General features: G+C 36.5%; 1 protein-coding gene across 2 annotated transcripts in view; it reads right to left on the bottom strand.

Moving 5' to 3' along the window:
- The window catches only part of fut8a (fucosyltransferase 8a (alpha (1,6) fucosyltransferase)), a 174,856-nt gene that overhangs the window by 123,342 nt on the left and 26,540 nt on the right, over positions 1-24,974 (bottom strand). Inside the window, exon 2 of one of the 2 annotated variants that reach the window (XM_087289657.1) lies at positions 3,586-3,660. The gene's annotated coding sequence lies outside the window, so the exon portion shown is untranslated. 2 annotated transcript variants of the gene reach the window in all.

Genomic DNA, 24,974 nt, shown 5'->3' with positions numbered 1-24,974 from the left:
TCACTGACACTAAAGTTACAACTGAAGCCGATATTTCACTGCTATAAAGAAACTGAAAGTAAACTCTATTTTTCTCTCACTCGCTCTCTCTCACTCTGGACCTTTGACCTGTTGGCGTGAGGTAACTTTTCCTCTCCTCTTGGCTGTTAGGAGTGATACTTCTGGATACAGATACGAGGGCGTGTCTGCAGAGCGTGTTTTCTCTTCTGCGTCTATTATGGATCAACTGTGATCAGTGTTCAATAAAAAGGTGCTAAACTCTGCCCGAAAAGTCGCTAAATTTTGCTAAATTACATCATATGTCAATTTGCATATTACTGACGTCATCACTTTATTCCGTTTCTGTTTGTTTAACTATAAATATTAATAGCACTACGCTTTATAGTATGGGCATATGAGAGTCTATACAGAATCTATAGTAACACACAAAAAAGTCACTAGATTTGTTGCTAGTCGCTTTTTTTTTATTTATCAATAAGGGGGTCTGAAAAATTGCTAAGTTGGCAACACTGGCTGTGATCACTGCTGCCTTTTGTAAGTGTCACTCATCGCTGAACAGCGATAGAGTGTTAGAGCCAATTGCAGCTCTTTCTGTTGATGGATCAATCATAGGGGTGTAAGAAAGAATTCACTACACAAGGCTCAGAAAGCGAGCGGGATATTTACATTTGTTTATTTGCTGGAACAGTCTAGATTAGACTCTTAAACAATGTCAAGGTAATAATCAATTTAAAAGTTTAAATATATACTATTAAAGGAATATTATGATGAAGGTGATTGAAAAAGGATAAAATGAGAAAGGTATGATGAAATTTTCATTAATAGCTGTTTGCAGTACCAAGGTTTTTTTATTTTATTTATTTATATATTTTTTGGAGTCTGTTACAAAATGTAAAGGTACAAATGGAATCAAAAACAATTTGTCAGATGCCAAAAGAATAAAATATGTCTTTTGTAAAAAGAAGAAATAAGTAAAAGTAGAAATAAGTTTAAGTAATAGACGAATGATGTACGTGGTAATGGGGTGGGAAAATAATAAGCTTGTGCTTCATCTTACTAATTTTCGACCATGTTGAAATGTATTTTCTGTTCGAAAATAAGTAAATCAAATTAAAACAAAACAAATATTAATCATGCTGAAGTGATTGTGAATGTGTTGATTGGTGATTGAAACACTGAACATTTGTGCTATTCTACAATATATTATAATAATAATATTCTACAATAATTTCTTAGTTAATGACTAATAACATGCTATTTATTTTACATTTATTATGTATTATTACATTGACTGGAATTAATATTTAATAACATTCAGTTTTGCTTTTACTAATATTTAAGCAAATATTAACACTATACCAAATCTGCCCTTTTCTCACTGTTGATTTTTATGCATTAACTAACATTTATTTATTGTAAAGTGTTGGCTATTGTACTTTATCCTCCCTTTGCAAAATTGAAAATTAACTAGATTGAAACATTTAGTTTACTCTAAACACGCATATACAATAAAGCAATGCACTTACTATTGTTTTGGTTATTATACCTATTAAAGTAACTTTTTGCAGCATTCATATATATCGTATATTTATTAAGTCTGTGTGAAATCAAAATTGACAATGTCTATTTTTCTAGCACACATTGAAATTATTTAGAGGAACAATGAATCTGTGCAAGATAATTCACTGAAATATTTTGTTTGGTAATCAAAGTCTGACCATTTACTTCAGTGTTGAGTAATGGTTCTCTGATGACGTCAGTTTGACAACTTCAGCCACACTATTCTCAGCCACACCTCTTTTACCTCTAGTTTGCTAAAAGGGAATGATACGCAAAATGAAAGCCCTGCCCCTTCACAATATTACATTTTAGTTGAACGTACATCAACATATTGCTATAAAACAACTTCCGTTTCATGCAGACATTTATCATAGTCAGATTTCCTGTTTTGTCATATGATTCCCTGTGTTTCCCCTCATACAATCTTGTTATGTGCTCCTATTGCTTAGTGTCTTGTTCTGATTTACTTAGTGATTACTCCTTTTGTAGATACAGTCCTTTAGTTTCATGGTTCATTGTCTAGTACTGTTATAAACAGTGTAACTTACTGTTTTTAAATATTCTGTTTATGGCCACGTACAAATTGGCTCAAGAAAAGTTCAACTGCTGATTGTTTTAGTTTGGTTTATTTTGAATTGGTTTGTCCTTATTACAGTTATAAGCAGTGTTGGGGAACGTTACTTTTGAAAGTAGTGCATTACAATATTGAGTTACTCCCCCAAAAAAGTAACTAATTACATTACTTAGTTACTTTTTATGGAAAGTAATGCGATATATTATTTTTGAGTTACTTTGGCTTCACTTTTCCTTACCTGGCTGAGGTTTGATCTCTTTAAGAACTTGCAGGTGTTTTTTCACCTTTTTATAGAGAAGCTCTGCATTTAACAACCACCTGTATAATCTACACCTTTAATTTCCTTTAAAAAATCTAGGATCAAATTACATTTTGAGAACTTTCTGATCCCAGAGCTATACATGCTGTATACACAAATTAATGAAAGCATGTAAAGAAATGTGTTTGCTACATGTGTATGTTTTGTGTTATTAGTTTAGTAAATTCACTGTTCATTGAGATAAAGACTGCAATAAAGCCAAGGAGTAACAACATGAAATCATTTATAGTAAAGCAATCATTTATAATAAGGCTGTCATCAAACGGTTCGCGTCTTTGGTACTAACATACTGGATACTCCCTCTAACTTGAAATAACCCCATATCCTGAGTAATTCACTTACTAGAACAGTACACTGACTCATCTGCTGTGAAAAAAAGAGACCTGATGATGAGCATAAGTGCGAGCTGGCTGTCTGTTCACCTGCAGCATGCTCTCTCATTGAGTGTGTGATTCAACATGAGTAAGGTATTTTTTATCCCGCAATATATTTTGTAAAAGCCAATTAAGTAAGGTAAAAATTAACTCATGTTAATTATTTAAAAAAGCAACTCAAATAATATTACTAATTTTTTAAAGTAGAGAGTTATTTTTCCTGTTACTTTGGAAAAGTAATATTATATTACGTAACACACTTTACTTATAATGTGTTAACCCAACACTGGTTATAAATAAGCTGCACTTAGGTTGTCAACTTTGACTTATCCTTTAATAGAATACATTGCATTATAGAGTAGATAAAGTATAACACTTAGAAATTTGACACGTATAAAAGTTTGTAGGTTTTAAAAGAATATACTTTATATCTCTCTCCACAGAGCCCTTGCAGGACCTTCACGGACCCCTAAGGCTTAAAAACCTTGGCTTTAGATCTCTGAATCGATATTTTACTTCTCAGAATCACTGTAGTGGACATCAGTGAAGTGAGCCACATGAAAAAGATTGAAACGTATCCCGCAGATTCACTTGCCCACACTTACACACTGTGGATGTGCTTTCTGTTTCAAGTTTCAATTGTAACCCAATGATTAGATTGTGATACAGTGCCATATACTGAATAGTTAAATCTGCAATAATGCAACACCTAGCCATTAAGAAGAACATTATTTAACACATTTAAACAGCACAGACACATGAAATAGGCAACTTACCGGACTGTGCGTCCTATCAAAGGCTTAGCTGGGACATGTGATGACGATTCCCTCCCCCTGTAACATAAGAAAATATATTCACGTCACTGACACCAAGTAAATATTCTCCTCATTTTTTAGAGTCAGTAGGAAAGAGCCCTAAGACAGGGGTAATTTGTCTTCTCCTCAAGGGTATTCATGAAAAGGCGCGTGGAAGTGTCAACAGTAAAACTTTGGAGGTGAAATATTGTATGTGAGAGAGAGAGAGACGCCGTTCTGAAAGCTAGAAGCATCAGTTGTTTCTATGATTGGTGCTGATGTGGCCGGCTCAGACCAGTGACACCCACTCTCCCCTGCTGCCGTGGCAACAGAGCGCAAGATGAATGGCAACATCAGTTGTAACAGAAAAAAAAAAAAACATTAGGCCAAAGTCCAAAAATGTATGTATAATAGGTTTCAGTGAGACTTTCTATAGACCAAACTACATGCCCTATCCCAACCCACACTCTTTGCAACCCAATCCAAAGGCCAGTCCCCACCCTTGTAAGGACATTTGGTCTCCACAATGCAGCATAAAAAAGTACAAACGCACACACAGGCATAAAAACATCACAAAGGCCTGTTTCTGACTATAAAATAAAATGAATTTCTTGTGAGAATAAACCTTAGTACCATTAAATTTCTGACAAGAATGAAAGCAAGGCAATGAGGGACACAGTACAGTGTGTTCAGCGGATTGTTTAACAACATACTGATTGTTCTGCTGAAGAAATGACTCCTTAACTCCATAAATCGGGTTTGAAAGTTATGAGTTGTCAAATTACGTTCTCAGGGAGTTGTATATAGCATGAGCCTTGGTAAAGACTTTTATTCTATTGCTCACAGCTTTGTTTTCATTCACAGCAAAGTTCAATACGACATCTAATCTATTAAAAAAAGTTTCAAACAACTAAACTTGCAATCGTAAGAGCTCGAATTAAAATTGAGGACTGTAAAGCCTTTACGTAAACACCTCATTCGATGAGGTGCTTATGTCTGACTGAGCTTGATCCAAATTCAATTTCATTCAGAAGTAAACATTTGAATATGTCTAATATGGTCTCAGTCGGATTAAAAGAAAAGAAAGATACCTTATGTGATGCGGATGTTTACCAAAGCCCTTTCATAAGATCTCAGTATGGTCAGATATTTGCAACATAAACCCATTCTGAAAACGTAGCCCTATATACGTTTCTGAAGATCGCGAATAATGTAGCCAGAGTTACGTATAGCTGCTTTTTGTCTTTAAAACGAACGCTAAGGGGCAGCATGACGCCGTTGCTTTTGACGGTAACCAGCTGACTGCTTACCTGCATGTGGACGGCTTTTCCACTGTTACCAGTTTGTCTGGTAGCTTTACACGTATGTCGGCGGACTTGACATGTAGAGTGGAGTTGACTGTGATGATGGGGTTCGAGTCTGGTTAAGAATAGTTCCAGAAAGCACGTAAGAAAAAAACAAGTCTAAATAAAATATAGTCAAAAATAAAATAAACAAGTGAATAACGGTGAGAGCAAGGTAAAATCTGAAAACATGGTAAAAATCAGGGGGCTTTTCTTTTTCTGGGTTGCTTTTTAAAACACTGTGGTTGAGTTTAGAGAAGTGGGTGGGCAGGTCGATAGGTGCTTTTCAAAATACAATTGGATGGGTTTAGGGAAGAGAGAGGGTGGGGGGATTGGTCAGTTGCTCAGTCAGTCAACAGCGGCCTCTGGTGGATTTACGTAAGAAAAGCAGGCGTGAGTGATACTAACGAGAGATATTTGAGATTTGAAAATGCATACACAGCGGTCTTTGGCAGATTCACGAAATCAAAAACTGCAAAAAACGTAATCTTAGGATGTATTTTGCTCTCTCCAGAAATGTATATAGGGGTACGTAATCAGAATGAGCCTGGGTTAGATATTTGGTCAAAATTGGGTGAAAAATAGAGACCTTTTTAAAATATTCATCTGTTGCAGGAACAGCTTTCATAAAACAGTCAACTTGACCTTGCTGCATTTTTTAGTTTTACAGAAGAGCTTCCTGTTTCCCCCAAAAAAGTGTACTTCAGGTACAAACATCTATTGCTTTATGAAATTGACAACTGTGCGGGTAACTTTAATATGAAAGCACTTAGTGACGATAGTGACATGAATAATTTAGGTGCAATTTCGGATCAAAATAACAATCCTGATCTCATGTGAGGTGAAACCATCTCCCGCAGAAGAGAAGTAAAGAAATTCATATTTCATGGCACAGCACTCTCGGTATAGAAGAAGGGAGAGTCGATCGCAAATCCTGTGCTTGGTGTATTAGAGCACAGACAAGGCAAAGCTAGTTATGTTTTATTAAATGCTCTCTTCCAGAGCTACCGCACCTATGAGATGCCGGTGCTTAATATTTCAGCTCCAGACATTGGAATTCTGACTGAGGAAGGGAGAGATGTGTGGATCCTGTCTCCGCAAAGTCCAATCGGAATGATTTATGAGTGCTTTGGTCATTGGCATCCCAGTCAGCTGCAGGGAGGGTATCCGCCGCAGTGTCTGCTCTTATAGTTACGGCGACAAATTCTTTGCACAGGCAAAGTGGCGTGTTTTGTCATTCCCTAAAGCCTGTTTTAAGATATGTGTGATGCAACAAATTTTGAACATGATTTGCACCAAGTGCAATGCCGGGTTTTACACTATCGACTTTCCAGGATGTTCCTGCTAAATAATGTTCGCACCTGTGTGAAAGTGAAGGCTTGCGGCCCTCTTCCTAGTTCACACTTTGGTGATGTAATCCTGCAGGGATTGTCTGGGAGAAGTCTGCTACTAAGCCGGAATCAATGCAGGGTATGAGGGTGCTGATAAATCCACTTCCGAAAACTGAAATGACAAATGTCACACCTTGTGGCCTTTTACAGCAAATTGAAAGAGTAAAGAAAGAAAATAAATAAAAATATACTGTAACAAAACAGAAAGAAAAACAAAACTACTGAATTAATAGCCACTTACAAATTATTTAAATCAGTTAAAAAAATAAACCAGTAAACAAAATATGAAAATGTACTAAAGTTAAAAACAAATTCAATAAAACTGACAAAATAAAGAGCTATATATGGCAAAGTGTATTTAATTCCATAATAAAGGTCATGAACTACCTATTTTTTTTCTATTATGTATTGTTCTCTGAGGTCCACTTATATTGCAATTAATATTTTTACTTAAAAATGATAATTTTGAAGTAATTGTCTATTTTCTGTGCTGTTTTTGACATTAATCACCAGAAAGCTCTGTTTGAATGAACATGACCAATTGTAGACTCAAAAGTAAATGCCTACTATGTGATTGGCTAACATTTTTGCATATTAACAGGTCTAATCAGGCCATGAAGCAGAATCGGCCGTCGATATTCTGAGAAGGTGGGGCTTATCCACCATTTACATCAGGGAGATCAAACTCAATTCCTGTTTAGTTCCAACCCTGCTCCAACACACTTACATGTAGGTTTCAAAACAAGCCTGAAGAACTCAATTAGTTTGATCAGGTGTGTTTAATTAAGGTTGGAACTAAAGTGTGCAGAGCTGTGTCCCTCCAGGAATTGAGTTTGACATCCCTGATTTACATAATAGAGAACATTCCAGAATGTGGTTATGTCCAACCGAGGCTCATTCTTAAAACTTAGCACTAAATAAATTTCTGGAGAGCACCAAATACGTCCCAGGAGCAAATTTTTTTTAGCAGTTTTTGTTTTAGCGGAGCCACCAGAGGCCGATGTGCAGGCTTTTTGAGATCTCAAATTTCTCTCATGAGTGCCATTCGCGCTCGCTTTTCTCGCGTAAATCCACAAGACGTCGCTATCGTCTGACTTACTGACTGGATGACTGACTGACTGATCATCTGATCCATCCTCCACCTTCCCTAAACCCAACCAATAGTGTTTTTTATAAGCATCGATTGACGCATTACTTGTTTATTTTATTTATTGTCTTCAGTTTTTGTCTTAAACATCTTTTGGAACTGTTCTTCACCGAACTCAAACCCTGTCATCGTGGTCAACTCCTCTCTATGTCTCAAGTCCACCGACGTACACAGTGAGCCAGTGGACAAACTGGTAACTGCAGAAAAGCTGCCCATAGGGAGGTAAGCGGTCAGCTAGTAAGCGCGCAAATGAACGGCAACATACCACCCTGTAGCGCTTATTTTAAAGACGAAATGCAGCCATACATACTTCTGGCTACATAATTCACGATCTTCAGAAATATATATATATATATATATATATATATATATATATATATATATATATATATATATATATATATAGGGATACATTTTCACAATGAGCCTGTGTTGGTTTTGTCTGACTGCTTTCAATTTAAGTTGATTTTAGAGAAACCACAAAGTGTTGAGTTCTAGAACCTATAGGATGTTTTATAGCACTATAAGCACTTATGTCAATGAGCAGGTTAATTTGGGCTTCTCAGTTCATGACCCCTTTAAAATGTACAAACAATACATTTTAAAATATTATTACATCTAGCTGAATGCATAGTTGGACAATATGGCAAATGTTTTTGACCGATTCAAGATAACTATTTATTTGTTTATCAATCATTGTTAATTTTCCATTCTCTATATCAGGGGTCCCCAAACTGTTCAGCCCATGACCCCTAAAATAATAATGCCAGTGACTCGCAACTCACAAATTCCTCTGAGGTGGTTATAAATATACAAACAATGCACACAACAACAGGCCTACATAAACACATGCATATTGACAACACAAAAAAGTGCAACAACAACCATATCGTTTTTATAGTCATTTATTAATTTGTTTCATTTAATATTAATCTTAACTAAAGAGAAAGAATGATTTCAGCACAAGTCTATTCTTGGTTTAATTTTGGAGACTGCCAATTAGAGATCATTTTCGATATTCAGTTGTATTTATTTTTATTGTATTTGATTGCCATAAAGGTGTCAGAAAGTTTAACTTGGTGCTATAAAATCAATCTGCTGCAGCTGATGCTTTTGGTGTGCTGTTAATCTAACGTAAACACACCAATCCAATGAAAAAAAAGATAATTTTGCATGTTGCTGTTTTTTATATTAAAAAACTACTATGTTATCTTCTGTGGGTTTTGGTTAAAACATTTTAATTCTAATAGTTAAATCAAATTTATTTTAATTTGTTAAATCACCAAGCAACCGCCTGTCATTGTCCCACGATGCCCACTTTGGGAACCACTGCTCTATATTGAAAAATATATATATAAAGGAGTTAAACAAAGTTAAGTAACAAATTTCTTACTATTTACTAGTGGCTTATTACCTGACTATTATTGAGATATTGGCTGTTTTGAACTACATACTCTGCACAATCGTACCCAAATACTTAAACCCAACTACTACCATAATAACTATGAAAAAATCAGCAAATTATGACTTTAATGAGGCAAAAGTCATAGTTAATGGTTAAATAAATAGTGAGAGTTTTACATTACACAGGATGTGATCATTAGTGTAAATGTAAAACAAATTCTCCTTTAACTTACATTACCAAAAAGATGCATGAAATACGTAGCCAAATATTATACAAACTGGTCTTCAACATCCTATATTCAAAATTAATCTAAAAAGAAAAAAATTCATTTTCTTGTCGGCTTAGTCCCTTTATTAATCCGGGGTCACCACAGCGGAATAAACCACCAACTTATCTAGCACGTTTTACGCAGCGGATGCCCTTCTAGCCGCAACCCATCTCTGGGAAACATCCACACACACTCATTCACACACACACTTATACACTACAGACAATTTAGCCCACCCAATTTACCTGTACCACATGTCATTGGACTGTGGGGGAAACCTGAGCACCCGGAGGAAACCCATGTGAACACAGGGAGAACATGCAACCTCCACACAGAAAAGCCAACCGAGCAGAGGCTGGAACCAGCAACCCAGCGACCTTCTTGCTGTGAGGCGACAGCACTACCTACTGCGCCACTGCGTCGCCCAAAAATGTTAAGTATTACAGAAAATGACAGGTCAACTTTTTCACCAGTTGACAGTCAGCGCTAACATTTGTCATCATTTTCACAAGACTTCCATGGCCCTCGGGATATTTTGTTTTTATGAATATCTGACATATCAAAAGAAAAACCAAATAATCTTTGCAAAACCAAGCATTTGTCATGAAACCCATTACAAACACTGACTCATGAGCAGAGTGTTTACTCGAAGTCAGCAGAGTTGGAGATTAAAGGTGAAATACAAGGCGACGTGTCAGTGGGCATGTGATGGGCGCCGCTGTAATATGTTTCTATTCATGCTGGGCAGCAGCTGCAGACTTGCACTGTCTCTACAAGCACATGGGGATGATGGGGCGGTGGCAAACCGCAAACACTCCTGCAGTGGATTCGCACTGTAAATGTGTGTGGATCAGTGCCAGGTATAAGCGCATACACACACACACTGAGATCTCGCCGGAGGAGGTAGAGGCACAGATGGGCATTTCTGGATGGCTGCGTCTCCTGAAGGGGTCAAAAGCAGTGGGAGGTGTTGGCAGGCCTGTAATGCTGCTATACCAGCACCTCACAAAACACACACATTCACAAACATATGCTGTCACTGAAAAGAGTATGTGAAAATGACAAGCGATCTGGAGTCTTTGACAGCTAGTCGAGGACATAAACTGCGATTTTTGCTGTCTCTGAAAACATCTGCTTGTCATTTCACATGATGTGACCCCAAAATGACCCTTTGACAGACTGTGCAACATCGACAGTCTTGTCACAATACTTTTCTGAGTGATACATAAGATGCATTGGAGCTTATGTAACAATTACTTTTCTTTTTTGGGTATTTAAAATTCTTTCTTGTCATCAGATCATAATTACAACAGTTAAACTCTGACTTAAACCATCTGACCTTGGCAACATCATGTGGAGACATGCTAAATTGCTGTATAGCTAAGCAGCTATTTCATGTCTAAACTACATTACACATTGTAGGTCAATGTCTTAGGGTGCTTTCACACCAGAGAATCGATTCATTTGTTCTGAAACAGGGATCACAATTGTTACATTGTTGCTCTGTTCTTGGTGCATTTCGCTTTCACATGGCAAAGTTTCTAAACGGACCAAAAGAGCTAAAACATGTCAGGTGTGAGTAAACTCTCCTCACATTGGTCAGAGTTTCACAGTTTATTTAGTAGAGACCCACTCAGCTGTCAGGTGGTGGTGGTTTGGTGGTGTTTGACAAGGTGCATGCAACGAGTCTGAAGAGCAAGGAGGGATGCTGTGGGGTGAGTTGAGAAGGGTGCGCGATGTATTTGAGGACTGGGAGGAAGACACGCGATTTTCGGGAGATTATCACTCATTTGCAGGCGTCCGGGAGTCTCTGTGCATTTGCAGGAGACTCCCGAAACTTACGAGAGAAGTTAGACGTATGCTTATTACATATCCATAAAACACTGTGATTTAACTGGGCTCAGATCTCATTGCATTCTCACTACAATCGATCCGCTCTAGAGTTCGCTTCAATCGAGCATTCATTCTTCCATGGTGGGGCGCCACACCAAAATGTATTCCACCCACAGCTACATTACAGCTTTTTATTCAAAACCTTCAGTTGTTGCTTGTTTTTTTTATTTTTAATAGCGGTTTATAATCACATCAATACGTATCAAAATGTAAGTGAATTATAACAAAGCAAACTTTTCTGTAATTGTAGTAGGGCTGTGCCCTATTTGTTTTACCCCTTAAGGTTACTTGCTGACTAACTGACTTACTGACTGGGCTGCGTGATGCATGATGGCAGAAAACATGACATAGCTTTCAGTTAAGATAAACACAGCTTCCATAATTATACTTTATTTACAGATAAAGGTCTAAGACTCTGCATACAATGACTTGCTGGAGTTTATAGTCGTTTTACTTTACTTCAGGACACATAAATGCTGTTCTACAGGTTTACCGGAGACATTCATTAATATTCCAAGCAAATCTAATAAATGCTGAAGACATACTTGTTACATAAATGCACTAAATCGCACTTCGGCAGTGTTTACTTGAGAGCGCACAAGAAAATATGCGCTTGAGCTGCGTATATTTGAGGGCGTGCAAGAAGTTTTGTGCATGAACAGAGAAAATCGGCGCTCAAGCAAAGGGATTTGCATGCTTATATTACGTGTGATCTTGACTAGTAATACTGCGTCCACGACATTTAGAGGATCTTTGTAAACTATAGTAATTAGGATAAATTACTACAGTATATTTACATGTGCATGCTTGATGACTGAAATAGATCTGTTGCTTTTTTGTAGTTCTTTTTACTTTGGACATTTTTGTTAACTTCTATTATTTTTATTTATTTGTTTAGAATATATATTTTTCACAATTTGATTTCAATGACTAAATATTAAATTGTTAAAATGACTACACAGTAAAAAAATAATTTAACGGGTTTTTTTTCTGGCAGCTGGGGTGCTGAAAAAAAAGTTAAATAACACGTTAAATTACATACATTTACTGTAAAATAATAGACTTTAAATTATAGAAATTTCCTTAAATTTTAATTCCTGGTAAATTTTTGTAATTTCACATCTGTTATTTTACTTTTTCATGTTTTTGCGTAAAATTACGGATTTTTTTTTAATAGTGTATAATTTAATGTAATATTCTTAAGAATAAAAAATTATTTGTTCTGGGCGAGGCAGTGGCGCAGTAGGTAGTGCTGTCGCCTCACAGCAAGAAGGTCGTTGGGTTGCTGGTTCGAACCTTGGCTCAGTTGGTGTTTCTGTGTGGAGTTTGCATGTTCTCCCTGCCTTCGCCTGGGTTTCCTCTGGGTGCTCCGGTTTCCCCCACAGTCCAATGACATGTGGTACAAGTGAATTGGGTAGGCTAAATTGTCCGTAGTGTGTGAATGTGTGTGTGGATGTTTCCCAGAGATGGGTTGCGGCTGGAAGGGCATCCGCTGTGTAAAAACTTGCTGGATAAGTTGGTGGATTATTCCGCTGTGGCGACCCCGGATTAATAAAGGGACTAAGCCGACAAGAAAACTAATGAATGAATGAATTATTTGTTCTTTAGAAGAGTGTACTTGTATTATGATGATATTAATGTCAAAATAGTCTTAAAATGACAATAATGTTGTTTATCTCAATAAATTTTTTTTTGCTATAAATCGTACCACACAAAAAAAGATATCGTAACAGGCCTACACCCTAGTGAAAAAATGTTAAAAAACCAGTAAACACAGACCTTTATAGTATTTGTCAACAGTTACCGCTTTACAACATTCTTCAAAATACATTCCATATATATATATATATATATATATATATATATATATATATATATATATATATATATATATATATATATATATAAAAGTTGTAGAACCACTTAAGGGTGAGTAATTTGTGTGAACATTTTTACTTGTGGGTCAACTCTCTTTTGAATGCATCTACATAACGATGTTCATGTATCATTTGTTTGGTGGTTTATGTATTGATTCGTCAGATTATACAGATTAATTTTGGCATGATGTAGCTGCAGAAACACATAATTGAGAGTCAGTGAACAACTCAGAGTAAAACATCTGGGTTGTCATTGAATAATATGCATGTGAGTCCTGTAATTATGACATGGCATAAATGCAGCAAAAATATTCTGGTTGTTTCATAACATCAGTATGTGTCACATTCCCACTGGGCCTGTCACACTTATTGAGTTTTGATTGATGATCAGTTGTAAAAAATATGGATTATAATGATTAATAATAATTAATGCCTGTGAACAATTATGATAAAAAATGTCAAATTTTTTTATGTCTTTGTAAGCTTAACAAGCAATACAAAGTTTTAATTTAAGCTTAAACTGAATTGAACAAGACAGATGCTGTTTACTACATTAAAAACAGAGCAAGTGACGCTTACAAAAAAATAATAAAAAAACAAAGGAATTAGTTTTTAATGTAAATAAAATGCATCATCTGCGTCCTGATTGGCTGTAGACTATTGTCAATTAATCTCCTATGTACCGTGTCACCTGTACAGTACAAGTTTACATAAATCTTTAATCGCTAGCAGTGTGACACTGAAGTGCCAAGCAAAAGAAAGATACTAACCATCGCACAAAAAGTTGGACTTCTGGACATGCTAAGGGAAAGTAGAGGTTAAGCGAGTGTTTAAACACCAGAGAAAAGTGTGAAAATGTTCATGCCTGTCTGAGAAAAGTGTATACTATGAAAACTGTCGTGAGGGGTTTTACAGCCTATAAAATATCTTTAATAATTGTAAAAAATAAAGGTGACTACTTCGCAGATTTCACCTATTGCGGGCTATTTTTAGAACATAACTCCCGAGATTAACAGCACTGTATTCAAGGCCCCATAAAGGGTTTTAAAAGGGGCATTTTATATTTGATGTTTGACATAATCTCAACTGAGAAATGAAGAGAGGATGGGACAGAGTAGCTCTGCCCCTTTTAATAAAACAGCCAATAGCGGTTCATTTTGATCACAGCTCAGACAGCAAGAGTGGCTCAAGCACATCAAATAAAAAGCTAATGAAAAGCGTCTTGAAGGGGACGGGACATGTTAGAGACTAGAGAGCATTTGATTTTGATTTGACAAGAAACTAAAGCACGGGTCACAAATCTCGGTCCTGGAGGGCCGGTGTCCTTTCAGGGTTTAGCTCCAACATGCCTCAACACACTTGCTTGGGTGTTTCAGGTATACCTAGATAAGACCTTGATCAGCTTGATCAGGTGCGTTTGATAAGGGTTGGAGCTAAAACCTGCAGGACTCCGGCCCTCCAGGAACAAGTTTGGTGACCCCTGAACTTAAGTATGAGGTGACATAAAAAATATTTAATTAACTGCAAGTTTTAAATGTTTATATAAGTTTTGTATTTTTAAACGCAAATTTTGTCACTAGCTAATAAATATCCTTAAACTAGACTTAAACTAGAAAATTTCCTATTTTACAACCCAGGCTCATGGGGAATATGTGCCCAGGACTACATTTTTGAAAACCTCCTGAACCCCCTGGACTATGTTTTTGTGCCGCTTTGTTTTTACAAATCAACTACAGTGTGCCATGTACATTTTAGATAATCTTAAAAACGTTACAGGGACACATTTTCTCATAAATCTACCAGAGGCTGCTGTACACATTCATTAGGGCTTAGTCCCTTTATAAATTAGAGGTCTCCACAAAGAAATACCAACTGACCCACCCGAGGCTCGAACCAGTGGCCTTCTTGCTGTGAGGCGATCCTGCTGCCTACTGCACCACCGTGACACCTTTTGATGTACACATTTCTGCGTATATTAACATCCTTCTCATCTGCATCCTTAGAAGAAGATGGTTGGCTTCTCTATAATATGCAGCTTGATATTGACTGACTCACACACCCCTTCCCTAAACCCAAGCAAGCAAGAGGAGTTAAGCCATCGCAGCCGCATGCTTCTACCGCAACCTCAAACTGTTTTTTTTGGGTTTGGTTTTTTCTGGTTTCTGGAACTGTCCTTAATCTGACTCAAACCCCAGTCTTCTCCACTCCACTTTAAATCTCAAGTCTATCACTGTTCACAGTGAACTACTGAGCAAACCAGTCAACTTGGAATGTCTATATGGAGGTAAGCATTCAGCTATACCGTCTGTAGCTTTCATTTTACACATAAAATGTAGCCCAATGTACTCACGAGCACATATTTCTACATTCTCCAAAATGTACACTAGGGCACATTTTCCCAATGAGACTATTAGCTATGGGCCAGTATAATTTTCTGACGGTATGATAACCTTGGATAAAAATACCACTGTTTCACAGTAATGCGATAACTACTCTAAAACAAGTACTTTTTAAAGGTCTGGGTAAAACAAAAAAAGTATCCACTTTGAACACAATTTATTTCATTTTAAGAAACTGTATTTTAGAACAGTAAACATGTCAGGCTAAATAGTTAAAATAAGTAATCGACTTCTGCTCTCTTCATTAGTTTCAAAAACACAGATTTCTGTACAACACATCAAAAATATACCTTACATATACCTTTGAAATGGTATAACAGAACATTTTAGCAGTACTAAAACCTTGACTTTTTCAAACCACTGTAAATATTGAAACCGGTTATCATCCTATGCCTAGACTAGACTGTATTGATTAAAACATATTTGTAAATCAACACTTTAGGCAACAAGGCCAAGGAAAAATATATTTACGTTTTTCTGTTAAAATCTGTAGAAACATCCTCATCCACTTATCTGTGTTTGTGCTTGTCAATTGTCATTATATTTGCATGGCAATTTAAAAGGCCATAAATATTTGTAAACAAATGAATAAGAAAACAATGGCGCTCAAGGCATATGCCCTGACATTTCTGACACTGCCAGAACTCAGTTGGAGCTTACATTCTCCACAAAGGCAATTAATGTGTTAGGAAGTCACACTAAGCAAACAAAGACTTTCTGACAAGTAAATCGTTTGCGATGTGCGGATGCTGTCTAAGATACCAGCCTCTTGGTAAGATTCCAGAGTGCACCCGCCTCTAAATGAACTAAGTTCCTGAGAATATATCTGTGTGTGTGTGTGTGTGTGTGTGTGTGTGTGTGTGTGTGTGTGTGTGTGTGTGTGTGTGTGTTTGTGTCTAAGGTCCCACACAGACAAACTGGTGATTCAAAAAAAAAAGGGAAGTGGAGAGAGAAAGAAAAATGCAGGGTAGACTGAAATAGTCTGAAAGAAAACGTTGTTTGGTCTCATTTCTCCAAATTCTGCTCTCTTTCTCACTCTCCTTCTCCCACTGACACAATCACAACTGTTCGGAAACATTTATTTTTGTCCGTTCTCTTTTCTGGCTTTTAGCTATTGTCTATTCCCTTTGAAGCCATCTATATGCTAGTGTGCTACTATATAGAATATAGCTGACACAGTGACTTTAAAGAGTTACATAAACCTAAGATTTACAGTCTGTCTCTTATTTGAAAAAAAAAAAAAAAACACAAATGTTTGTCGAACCAAAGACTTTATAGACTGTAAATGACCAGCCCATTTACTAGGGGTGTCAAAATTAATTGTTTCTTCGGTGCATACGCTGACAATTCGGTATCAGTTCATTAATAATAAAAACCGGTTATTATGTACTGACGTCATTTATCTCATATACGGTATGTCACCGTAGCTTACTATGGCGAGGGAAGTGAGGGTGAGTATTAACAACACTCCAACTACTTATAAACACAGAACCCCCCATATTTAAAACTGTGTATGGAAAGTATCGTCAATGCACTGTGATGCACCGAGATATCGAATTGAACTGAATCGATGGCATGATAATCGTAACTGAACCGTGAGATCAGTGTAGGTTCACACCTCAACCAATAACCACAAACAAATGATAAATAATGAATATGTAATGAATCATTTTTGGCATTAATGGTTCGTTTTCACTGACTGGTATAGTATGGTACGGTACGGGTCACCTTTATCAGGCTTGTGTTTTTACTACCAAAAGGGTACCAATAGTAGTTTCACTCGAAGTCATTCTCGCTCAAGGAAATCTTGCTCAAAGTAAAGCTGAATAGGTTGTTCCAATATCATATGAGAAGCACGTCTCACAAATCAGATGCTTTATACACATAAATACTTAATATACTCAATAACTTGATTATAACTGCAGATCAATAACAGTGGGGAATAGCCTACTGTAACGTCTGCAATTATACAAAATAAATAAATAAATGCAACATACATGAACACATACACCCCCTTATAGTCTCCGATGTTACCAATTACAATATAAATTGATTATATTGTATTACAGAAAATGATATTATATTACAGAAAAACTACACACAGCATACACACAGTCCTTATTTGGGTTCAAAAACAGCACACAACATATAGCCCAGTCAGTGCAAACCTCTCATCTGTATCCTTATTCTTCACCAGCACATATAACCTCTTGTTAGAAAGTAATTCCGTCATTCCGAGTTTATAATAGTCCAAAAGGCGATGATAATTGTTAAACATGGGAGTTTATTTATGGTTTAGGCTGCTAAAACAATCATTTGCTCCTTTGCTTTTTCCGGCTTCTCCTTTGTTTTTTGCGTGTCACTCTCGCGTTTGTCTGTTTCTGAAAGGATCGAATGTACTTCAATTATTACGCGCACATTATTATCATGAGCTCAAAAAGTTTGTTATTTCAAATATAGACACACATGTGAGCTCTCTGGAGAAAGTGAAACCGCTCTCACTTTTCGTAAAACAAAAACAGGACACTTCAGATTTTGTTCTTCTTGGCTTTGTGGCTGTTCATCAAGACAACGACAAGGTTTGTTTCCTTTGTTTTCATTCTCCTGCTTGCTTATGCGCTAGTGATGTTTTTCTGTAAACCAATAGTTTTCAGCTGTGCGTCTAGCTCTGCCTTTGCAAAGGGTACTTAAAAAGTGGTACGATACGGTTCACTTTTTGGTACATTTTGACCTTTGAAATGGCCATAAAAGCGTATCGAAATGTACCGCACACTACCACTCAGTGGAAACGGACAAAAAGAAAACCTGCTAGCTATAAAAAAAAAGGTTTCATTTATTTGCATATACGTAAACAAGCCAAACCTTTTGATGCAACAGAAAATGGATGGAGGAATAAAAATTTAAAGTGTATTTTAAAGTAGAAAATCTTAAGACTATCAAATGAATATGTAATGGATCATTTCTGACAAAGAAAATCTGCTAGCTAAAAAGAGATTTTACATATCAATTAACCAAACCTTTTGTTACAACAGAAAATGAATAAATGAATGAACGAACGAACGAACGAACGAATGGATAGATGAAAATTTTAAAGTGTATTTAGGAGTAGAAATTTTTAGGACTATCAAAAGTTTAATTTATTTACATATCAACTAGCCAAACCTTTTGTTACAACAGAAAAAATGGATTAATAATGAATGGACGGATGAATGGATGGAAATTTATAGCGTATTTAAGAGTAAAAAATCTTGAGACTTTTAAAAAAATATGTAATGGATCATTTTTGACATAAAGAAAACCAGCTAGCTGAAAAGAAGTTTAATTTATTTAAAAATCAACTAGGAAACCTAGTTAAAAGGAAACCTAACCATTTGTTAAAACAGAAATTGAATGAATGAATGAAAGAATGGATGCATGGATGTAAATTTAAAGTGTATTTAAGAGAAGAAAATCTTAAGACTATCAAATAAATATGTAATGGATGCGAGCCAAATGCTAAATAGAGCAAGTGTGCAATATTTAAAACATGGCATAAATTTGCTCACAAACTGCAGGCTATGTGTGAGAGAATCAGGTCTACCAGGCTTACAAAAATAGACAAAGAGCCTGAAAGATTATTGGTTTTGAACATAAAATTGATGGCGATGTGAACAGCATGGAGCCCTGCTAGAACACAAAGCTACATACAGCAGGCATGGACATACATTTACACTTAAGCCCAAAGTATTTGCTAAACGTTTTACATATACATTAGCATGCACACACCATTGAACAGACAGGCTTCAAAAGAACCCTCTATTAAAACATGTGCATAAACTCAGGAACTAGAAATGTGTGCTCTAGGAATCTTCTTGTCTGGTGTTTGGAGATTTTTCTGTCCAAAAGATAATAGTTAGATAAATGTCTTTGTATTTATTTTAAGTAGGCAGACCTTTAAACTCAAAGCAAAATATGTGAACTCTTGTAGACTTCATTAGCAAGGGACCAATCAGAGGCATTGTCACTGACAAAAAAGTAACCAAACAAAGTTTGTTTTGTTGGCGTTGTGTTTAGGGGATAATGTAACAGTATGGTGGTTTTGTTTTCAGATCAACAATTAAAGACAAGGACGCACATTGAATCCTCATGGAAATGGATCCAATCAAATCCATTTGATCAAACTATGGCTTTTAAGTGTTTCTATAGCTCTTTTAACTTAAATATGCCATTTAGTGCATTGTACTTTTATTTCTGCTTGAATAAAGCTGGTTCCTTTCACTACTAATGTGTTGATGCATTAAACCACATAAGGCCTCTCTTATAATGTTTTCTGTGGGAGGAGAAAACGTAGCATGAAACATTGTGATTTGTACCTTCATATCAAGGTGCCTTCCAGGGCTCTCTATGATATTCAGTGCAGATCAAAGTAAAAACAAACCTAGAGTTTCCAACATTTCAAGGCCACTGCATTTTAGATCCTATTTAAACTTAGGAGTAAAAGAGCAGTTTTAATGTTTCATAAGTCGCATACTCTACATTCTGTGACTAAAGATGTTCTGTAAGAGTCCTGTGAGAGACTAGTGATGTCCTATAAAAGACTGATGTCTTTGAGAGACTAGTGAAGTATGTGAGACTAGTGTTGTCCTGTAAAACCCGTACGAGACAAGTGATATGTGAGACATGTGATGTCCTATGAGAGAATAGTGATGTCCTGTGAGAGACTGTCCTTTAAGAGTCCTGCGAGAGACAAGTAATCTCCTGTAAGAGTCCAGTGCAAGACTAGTGGTGCTAGTGATGTTTTGCCAGAGACCTGTGAAGGACTAGTGATGTAACATTTTTGACAAGTGATGTCTGTGAGAGACTAGTGATGTCCTGTAAGAGTCCTGTGAGACCGTGGTCCTCAACCTTTTTATCACTGCGGACTGGTCAATGCTTGACAATTTTACTGTGGACCGGAGGCAGTGGTTCATAGTTTGCTAGATGACCATCAACCATTTTTTCAGAGGATGAAAAGCTGACAAAACATTGCTGTCACTCTGAAGGGTATATATATATATATATATATATATATATATATATATATATATATATATATATATATATATATATATATATATATATATATATATATATATATATATATAAATTCGGACTTTAAGCAGCAAAACAAATAAGAAACAGACGTCTTCTGAAGGTTTCTTTGATAATTAGTCTACCACAATGCTTATTTGTAAAATCCGAGGTTCCGGAACAGATCAGGGTAAAAGATTCAGCATGTTACCAGAGGAGGGAGAAGTGTTGTGGACATAAATGAAGAACCGGATTGTGGTGGACAAAAATGAAGAGGATTGGGGAGTCACGGTTTTCGGTTTGGTTCTCATGGCTTGACTCGTTTTTTTCTTTTTTTTTAATAGTTTTTCTATGCTTAGGCAATAGGAACAGTAAGAGGTTAAGGAGAAAAGCATAAAAACTATTTATTGCAATACTCCTTTGATTTACTTAAAAGGCAAGAAAAGTAGACTAGTTCCTAACGTATAGTATAAAAAAATTAACTCTGAAATCTCACAGCTGCTGGTAGCCCATGTACAAACTGGGGAACACATTTATTCCTACATTTTGAAAATAAAGATACATGTGAGTATAACAAACATAAATTGACCATTTCAATAAACATATTTGGTCCCACTTTATATTAAGTGGCCTTAACTAATATGTACTTACACAGGAACTAATAGTTTGTTACAATGTACTTATTGTGTAAATACATGTATTTACTGTGTACTTATGCTTGGTTAAATACATGTATGTAATTACATCTGTAATTAACTTTTGTAATTACATTTGTAAATACACTGTTGACCATCCCTTACACCTTAACCCACCCTTAAACCTACCCATACCACCAAACCTGTCCATAACCCCACCCCTATCCCAACTCAAAAGCACCACAATTGTTCTCAATTACATTATAAACACAGTAAGTACATTGTATTTATTTTTTGACGTAAGTACATAGTAGTTAAGGACACTTAATATAAAGTGGGACCACATATTTGTACTTAAGTAAACATAAATAAACCATCTTAATTATCTTGTGCTAAAAAAGTGAGTTGGTAGTCGGATCGAGTGCTTTTATAAGATGACAAAAGCCCGCATATAATTACATTTTAAGACTTTTTTATTTAAAAAACTAATGATACACACATACTGTTTGCTATGGAATGCAAAGACTTTGAAGCTCAATATCTCAAAATCATTTAAAACGCAGATAGAACCTTATAATTCCAAGGTGACGATAAATAAATCCATTGTAGTAGTAAACTAATTTTAATCGTTTAAACATCAAAGCAGCTAGTTATGATAAATTGTTTCAATTGCATGTGATGTCCTGTAGGGAAGAGTGCAGGTGGTGATTGCACTTGACGTCACTTGCAGAGGAAGCGCAGGTGTCTGAGATTGCAAGTGCAAGTCTAGAGCTAGACCAGCGCATGTGCCAGCTGTGTGTTCATCATATGCATGGTTAGAAGGATTGGCCTGCGCACATGATTCTGAAGACGAAGTTCACATTGCGTGCACTGTACAAATACCTTAGTGTATGCAGATAAATGCAGTATACTCAGGAATTTACACTTCACTTCTTTAATTGTGAGACGTGTTTTATGCCATCATAAATTTGGAGCACCAGAACAGAATTTTTATGCATGGGTACTCGCATACATGTTCAAATGTTTATTCTCCAGTTCCTGGATGCATTGCTAGTAGGGCATGTGAACATTATGCTAAGTGATGTTCATGTTTGAATTGGTGCTCTGCAGTCGGTTTTAATGATATGTTGATAAGTGCTTCGTCAAAAAAAAACTTTAAAAAAACAGTGCTTGCAGATGCCTCAAGGGCTAAAAAGCAGAGCAGAGTGACGGAGGAGAGGAAGCAGTGAGAAAGGGTGTTAAAGAATAAACACAGCTAAATGTGGCTTCTCCTCAGGCCATGTCCACCAATTTGTTCCATATTCATCTTGGGTTAAGGCTGGCTGTTAAAGCACTTTTGTTAGCAATTCATCATTTGTGTTGTCAAAGAACCTATCAACTGCAGTTTGATGTAGATGCACAGTCAGTGCTAATATTGGTACATTAAAAATTAAAGACAAGCAAACAAACCAAACAACAGAAAATCCCTCTCAAGGGACTTTAGGAAGATAATTATCAAACATCTCATTCAGGACCTGATCCCTTGTTTGGATCTAGATCATGGAAAGCAGTAAAGCTATTTTGGGAATGGTAATAAAGTAACTTATGTAATTGGGTGGTCAACATAAATGTTGTAGGCATAATCCTAGTTGGGTCATTATTTTGCCCCTTTAGTTACATGTAAGTGTTCAACCTTGGGTTACACAGGATTCTTGTATAAAATGACTGAATCGATATTTTCCTGTCAACTCTGAGCGCAAAAAGCGTGACACATCAGTCTCAACTTTTTTATTCTCCAATCAAATAGAAGCAGAGGCAGGGTTTCTGTTGAGGTGACAGCAGTGTTTGTGTTGTCAAGTTGACTATGGAGACTTTTAAAGATGAAAAAAAAAACAAGTGGTCACTGTTTCAAGTTATTTAGAGCTGTATGATAATCATGAATATCACAATATTATTAAATATAACAATTATAATAATATCAACAGCAGCGCTCGTGTAACAATACAAAGCTGATTCAGCAGTTGCCTAGCAACATAAAAAGCACAGCACACTTCTTTTTTTTTGTCAACAAAAAAGGCAGTGTGGTGTAGAGATCTGCATTCAGGACCCACGGGACCCGACCAGATTTCTTGCGATGCAGGAATAGATTTCACAATAAAACAAGGTAGTGGTCGGCAACTCTGGTGTAATTTGAACGGGAGAGGGTGGGCTAACAATATAGCATTCCTGAGTCCCAAATTATCTGAGAACAACACATCTGCTACTTCCTCAGTTTTGTTGAGCACCGGTACAGCCAGTGGTCACGAGCTGAATGAATAACCAGTGCTTTCTGCACCTGCTCTTTTTTCCGCACAGTCTATGCAGGCATCATCTGCATAACAGTCCTAAGAACGGGCTTTACCAACATGGGAGAGCAAACTGAAAATGCGCTGTCCTTCAGCTTGCATTAGAAAATGGTCAGTTTACTGTTAGGAAACCCACATCAGGCAAGTCTGATGTATGCGAGTCTTTTTCATTCGTCATAGACGCAAATTGAAAAAAATTACCCTTTGCGCGATGTTATAATACCTCAAAGTTTTACTCTGTAGCAGTCATAAGACTGAAACCTCATGTTTAAGGTAGCACTCAAGTCTCATAACAAAGGGGCAAACAAAACTGAAATTTAGCCTACAATTCTTGCAAAACCTGTATTTTTATCTGTTATACTGTATCTATCTCTTTTGGTAGTACCCAGTTCAATTAATTTTGGAAACCAGATGTAACTTTAGCGGGAACTGTTGGGTCTGGTAAAAAAAAATACTCTAAATAGGCAGCGGGTGAACAAAGGCTGTTAATAAGGCAGGAGTAATCGGGTGTGGAATAAAACCTTGTGGGAGAGGGACTCAAAAATTTGTCCCATGCAGACCTCTAGAGCAGTTTGCCTCATGTTCGGTGTAATCGCTATTTAAGAGGGCCGAGTGTTGCTGTTGATATTGGTATAATTTTAATATTTAATATTAATGTGAAATTCAAGATTTGTTAGTCATACAGCACAGGATAACTCAAAAGAACAACTCCAAGTCTCTCCTCCATCTTTAAAAGTCTTCGTTGTTGTCTTGACAACACAATGGCAAAAATGTGAGGCGCAGCAGGTGGTTAAAATACGAGGCAAGGTGTTAGTAACTCATTCAAAAAAGGTGCCTCTCAACGCCAAAACGTGTTCAGTGTGATCGGCCCCTAAGTAAGCATATTTAACTTAAATTGTGACTTAATTGAACAACTTTAAATCCTTATATAAGCCATAATCATTTAGAAATAAGCTTAAATTGATTCTGGTGTACGTTCACTTTTAGAAAGTTTCTAACCGAACTTTTAAAAATGAGTGCCCTTATCATGTAAAAACTATGGCCTGTCTTAAATGAATGAATAAATCAATGCTGTTTTACAACAGTAGACCTAAACAAGAAGAGGATAAACAAAGCAGACCTGAACCTCCAGTGGTTCATAATGTCAGGCCTGATGGTGCTTGCAGATCCTTTCTGCACTCTTCTTCATGAGGGTGATGAGTTTCAGCATCATTAAGCCCTCACCATTCTGCACCAAATTACTGTGTGTGTTGAAATGTAATTTAGCTGGCGGAGAACTAGGCATATTCAGTGATCAAGAAACACTGATGCGAACCAACAATTGGTAATGCCATGGAGACAGATTTGAGGGTGTGTTCCTGTGTGTTTGGGAGACACTGTCTTACAGATGGTAGTCACTAGGTTCTGGGCAGGGACTCAAAGTGATTTCGAGATGGTCATATTGGTCATTTGGCTCAGGATGCTCAGACTGTGCTGTACATGCAGAAAAGCTTTGAAGAATCATCTTCAGTTTAATGAGGGAGTGCTGGACTACTATTCTTTTATGGAGTTAATAAACAAATCACATATCAGAGTAAATAGCCCGTTCTAAAACTCTGTGTGAAGCGGAAGTAGCTGAGAAT

This window comes from Danio rerio, chromosome 17, assembly GCF_052040795.2.
Source record: "Danio rerio strain M-AB ecotype USA chromosome 17, GRCz13ab, whole genome shotgun sequence".
NCBI lineage: Eukaryota > Metazoa > Chordata > Actinopteri > Cypriniformes > Danionidae > Danio > Danio rerio.
This window is presented reverse-complemented; position numbering and strand designations above follow the sequence as displayed.